Below are 5,720 nucleotides of genomic sequence, written 5' to 3' on the forward strand. Positions count from 1 at the left end.
CAACAACACTGAATGTCTCTAGTTCCTCTTTCTCCCATAGATGTGTCCCAAAAGAAGACAAACACCAGGTTGTTACTGATCTTCAGCAGTTTGTCTGATCAGCTCAGTGATTCTACCGATCCTGAAGATTTCAGAAGAGTGAAACAGGATGAACCAGAAATGCAGTGGCAGAACTCAACTTTGTGTTCAATAGAAGGGAGGAGCTTCACAGCTGTTGTTGTTGGGCAGAGCAAAGTAAATATTTCAGATTTCTGCTGCATTTCTCGCTTCACTTCCTGGTTTTAAACTTTTTAATTTGCTGACTTTGGCCTCCAGTTGTATGGAGAACCAAAACTGACATGATAAGAAATAAAAGCGTAAATATATATTTAGTTTTCCCTTGTCCTTACACATACGTTTCTGTCAAGAATGAATATATGAATTTTCTTTTTCATTTTCCCTAAACATGCGTTTTTGTCAAGAAAAGTTGATATTTTGTTTTGTCTTTTCCTTATACAAGCCCTCCTTTTGTCATTGTCTCCTCTCCATTTTCCATTTCTCCTTTTTCTACTTCTCCTTTTTCTATTTGTTTTTTTTCTACTTTTTTTTCTACTTCTCCGTTTTCTACTTCTCCTGTTTTTACTTTTCCGTCTGCATCGTTATGTTATTGGGCAATAGAGCTTTGGAACCAAGTCACTGCGTCAGACGTTGTGGGGCGTTTAGGTGCAGTCGCTGGGTGCCATATTTACAGGCCACAGACCAAAACAAACTTTATCCCAGTGGTTTAATTGTGTTACCAACTGTAGTGAAGTTAGTTCCGAGTTGGATATTGGATATTCCAATATCCGCCGAGCAAGCAACATTTAGTTCAAGTTTGATCCGATTTATGAAGGCTAATTTTGGCCAGCCGTTCTCTAGAAAGGACTAGGAAAAACTAAATATATAATTCTGCTTTTATTTCTTATTATGTCAGTTTTGGTTCTCTATACAGTAGATCATAATCAGTGTTACATTAATTTATATATTATTTTGTATGAGCAAATTTACCAACTCTACAATAATAAAATATTTGCTATGCAGCAAATATTAGTAAATTATTTACTTAAGAACGTTTTTACATTTAGAGACTCTGAATTCAATAAAAAAATTATCTTGTGTAAAGAAGTTAAATTGGCCATTTTATTATTAATAAAAACAGAATAATAATGCTGTTTTTATTAATATTATTGTAACAGATGTATTCAACAGCTGTGCAAACAATGTCAGGTTTTATGAAACTGATGGCTCCAAACATTATGACACCCTGACTGTGTCCTTCACCCCTATTGTCTTCCTCAGAGGTTCAGGCTGTCCTGGTTTATGTGCCTGAACCAGACTACACTTTAACAGCTGAGTTCATAACTGATAGATACAATAAGATACAGCACTACTCCAGGAAAAACCAGGCTGTTCTAACGGGGGATTTTAACAGATGTGACGTTTCCATTCTTCTCCCAAACCTTGAACAATATAAGTGACATGTCCAACACAGAGATAAAATCCTGGATAGATGTGTTGATGTTTACCTGTCCAGGTGCTGTCCACCTCTCATCTGATTTTTTTCCAAGAAAATACATAGATTTTATGAAGAGGGAAAACACTAACTTAAAAGTTGAAATAACAGGAAATATTACAAGATTGAAGAGTTTTTCAAGCAACAGTGGGAAGCAAGCAGGAGTACCACTTTGGTGAATATTGTCTTTCAGGTCGTTGAAGGGGAAGAGCCTACATGGGCCCTATATGGTGGTGGGCCCACATGGGTTTGTCCATGTAGGGCCCATGTAGGCTGAGGCCCTACATGGGCCCTACATGGGCAAACCCATGTGGGGCCATCATGGAAGCCGCGGACAAACCCTTATGGGTCCCATATATCAGCCCTCCTTTCATAACACATGGGGCCCACCTAGGCAGGCTGGCAGGGATGAACTACTGCATTAGGCAGTTGGATGTGCCCGTTTTCTCTATTTAAATCTAGAGATTACTGAAGGGCAATATAGTATACAGACTTCATAATCTGCACTCTTTTGGTTGAATGCAGTATTTATTTCTACTTTGGCTTTATGTTGTCTAGTTTTTATTCAAGTATGTTTTTTGTTAATGAAGATTGAGAATACGTTTTAGTTTTGTTTTTGGTTGTTTTATTTAGTTTATCAGTTCCAGTGTTGTATGTTCTTTTGAAAATAAAGTGTATATATCAGGAAATTGCATGTATTATTAGTCATTTCCATTAAATCAGCGTCAAAAGGTCTTGAAACAATATTATCGTTTATCGCAATATTATTTTAGACAATTAATCATCCAGCAAAATTTGTTATCGTGACAGGCACTAAACTCTGTGTTTTACAGCTTTGACTGGTTATACTGTTTGATTTGTCCCAGAAATTTTAGTTGTTTCCGTCTGCAATTGTTCAAGTCGTTCAGATATTCAGTTCAGAAACCATTCAGGAAACAATGATACAACAACAAAGATTGATATGTTTGTCAATAATACAATATCTAGAAATAACAACAAAACCCTGTTTTATAAAAAACTGCTTACTTCATGTGTTGAATGAGCTCCAGAGCCAATAACCTTTAACCTGGTTTCTCTTTCTTACACTGCCATCTAGTGTTCATTTGAAGGTACTAAGAAAACTTTACAAAAGAGTCTGCTCATTTATATTATAGTAATAAAAAGATCAGTAAAGTTCAGCTTTGATTTTAATAAATCCAGACATTTAACAGTAAAGTTTTTTTTCTTTTTTTTTTCTTTTTAGCATAAATTATTAATTGTTTTCTTAATGTGATCCGTATTACACTATATAAAATTCTATGCTAGATTTTTTTAGATGCTGGATTAAATATTAGATTAAAGATAATTGTTAAATTATTAGGTGGTAAAATTTTGGTTTAGCTGAAATTTATATTGTAAAGCAGGAAGTAAACTGTGGTTTTGTTTTGCATGGCGCATTGCTGCCATCTGTTGGACTTTTAGGGAACTGCTTGACTTTTATGTTACTTAATCAGTACCGCTGCTCGCGTTTGAGCAGATGAACACGTGTTTGTTATGAACGCCGCAGTCTAGGTCGAATTCCTGCCTGTAAGTAGCAGCTTATACTTCAAAACAAGCATTTAAACATACGAGGAATTCATATGTTAAAATTACTTTCCCTAAAAAGGAATATATACTAGTCAGTCCCAGTGACCGTTTCACTAACGGTTTTGCCCATGTGCTTTCTGGGTAAAAATCAACCGAGGAGAAACGCGCATCCCCCCCATTCGTCAACAATTTCCGGCAGCGCAGGTGATAAACCTGTAACACTTGTTCTGTCACAAACTGACTCCGGCCTCCACCAGAGAAGGGAAAAGTTATGTGGCCTCACAGGAAAAAGTTTGGTAACCCCTGGTGTAAAGTATAAACAGCTTCATTATTTGCCTCCAAAATAAAGAAGCCAGTTGTGGGGAATGAAGATTGTTTGTTGTTTCGTGGCTGGTATGGAGATTTTCTCACCACAAGATGTCGCTCTTTGCTGCTGTTCTCCAACAGAGACTTTTGGGGATTTGTTTTTACCTGCCTTCTTATCCTCCTAACTCTGGTTGAGAACTAAATATAAATATGAGTCTTCCTTCTTGTCACTGTCTGTGTCCTAGATTTACCCCAGAGGATAAAACAGCTGAAGTTTACAGAATAAAATCTTGTAATACCATCAAAGATAGACATAAAAATCAAAGAACAGAAGAAAAATTGCTTCATCCATCCATTTTCTTGCACCCTTGTCCCTCAGTGGGGTCGGGAGGGTTGCTGGTGCCCATCTCCAGCTAACATTCCGGGCGAGAGGCGGGGTCACCCTGGACAGGTCGCCAGTCTGTCACAGGGCAACACAGAGACACACAGGACACACAACCATGCACACACACACTCACACCTAGGGACAATTTAGAGAGACCAATTATAGTTGGTTTTGGACCATGGGAGGAAACTGAAGTACCTGGAGAAAACCCACCATGTACAGGGAGAACATGGAAACTCCATGCAGAAAGACCGGGGCCGGGAATCGAACCCAGAACCTTCTTGCTGCAAGGCAACAGCTCTACCAACTGCACCACTGTGCAGCCCAAAAAATGCTTCAGTTACATTTATTTTTAAATTATTCTTTGAAGTAATAAATGTCACAAAGGTGTTTGTCAATGAATAAATGTTAACAATGTTAGTTACAATGCCGAATACATGTACTGAAACTTAAAGTAGTTTTTTTTTATTATTATTACTTTTCAGTTGGAAATTCTTGTTTTGAATAAAATGAGTTTATTTTCACACATCTTTCTCTCCCTAATGATAGATAAATATACGCCTGAAACCAGAAAGCTCTGTAGCTCCTCTTCTGTAAATCTGTATCCTATCAGATCGTCTGAAAGTCGATCTTTCTGACTGAAGATGTTGATGTAAAGTTACATGTTAGGCTCCCAAACAGCTCTTCGTTTATTAGCTCCATATATTAACATAACTTGGTTAATAGGGAAGTTTTATGATGAATCATTTTGCATTCAATTTTCCCTTTATGAGAGGCTTTTTATTTCATCAATTTGATGTATTTGTTTTGTTACAAAAGCAGACGTTCTTACTGTTGTATAATATTTAAATTAAACTTTTAATTTTTAACAAAAACCAACAAATACTGCAAACAAATCCACCAAACAGAAATATGATGATGATTTATTAACTCAGCTAGATGCTGATTCTCTCTCTCCCTCTTTTTTTCTTTCTCTCTCTCTCTCTCTCTCTCGTGCGCATGTGTGAGCGTCTGCTGCATGTGTGGAGTGGAAGGAGAACGAGTGTGAGGTTTTCTAAAGGTTTGATCTTCACCTTTTACAGTGGTGATTCACTTGTTTCGCACTTTAACACGATCTGTTTTCAATGGTGTTTCAATAGTGTCTTTATTTTTTCAGCCGCACTAAGCTTTTAGCTCAGTGCGATGGCCGGGAAAAGTTACGGTGCTGAGGCTTTAGGAGCCTTTCACGTCGGCATGGTATGAAAATACCAGTTGGCGTGGATTTTTCGGTTGAGGAGTAGGTTTAGCTGTCGGGGAACTTGTTGGGTGTGAAAGTGTGAAGGCAGCGTCCAGGATGAATAATGCAGTGGTTATGTTTTTGGACTCTATCGATAAGGTGAACAGCGTAGTTGAGAGGGGAATTGTTTTGAGAAATATGCAAACTACTGTTTTCCTTTTTATGAACCTGCTAAGAAGATCATCCTGTCTAATTTGCCACCTTTCATCAGTGATGAAGTGTTGTTGAAGGAATTGTCATGTCACAGCCAGATCGTATCGGCAATGAAATGCTCCCGTCGGGATGCAAATCATCAAAGCTGAAACACGTTGTTTCATTTAGAAGACAAGTGTTTATGATTCTCAAAAATGATATTGAGGAATTGAGCATAGTGATGAAATTTAAAGTTGACGGCTTTGATTACACTATTTTTGCAACAACTGAAACAATGAAGTGTTTTGGGTGTAACCAGGAGGCACATTCGGTTCGAAATTGCCCTGAAAAAGTTCCGGTTAATGAAAATCCAGAGCCAGGGACATCAGCAGACACTATGAATGGAGCGACAGTGGGCGCAGCTGGGGAAGGAACTTCTGCCGCTGGGGAAGGAGAACCGGTGGCTGATGTTGGGGAAAGAGAACCGGTGGCTGATGCTGGGGAAGGAGAACCAGTGGCTGATG

This window comes from Poecilia reticulata, linkage group LG18 (assembly GCF_000633615.1).
Source record: "Poecilia reticulata strain Guanapo linkage group LG18, Guppy_female_1.0+MT, whole genome shotgun sequence".
NCBI lineage: Eukaryota > Metazoa > Chordata > Actinopteri > Cyprinodontiformes > Poeciliidae > Poecilia > Poecilia reticulata.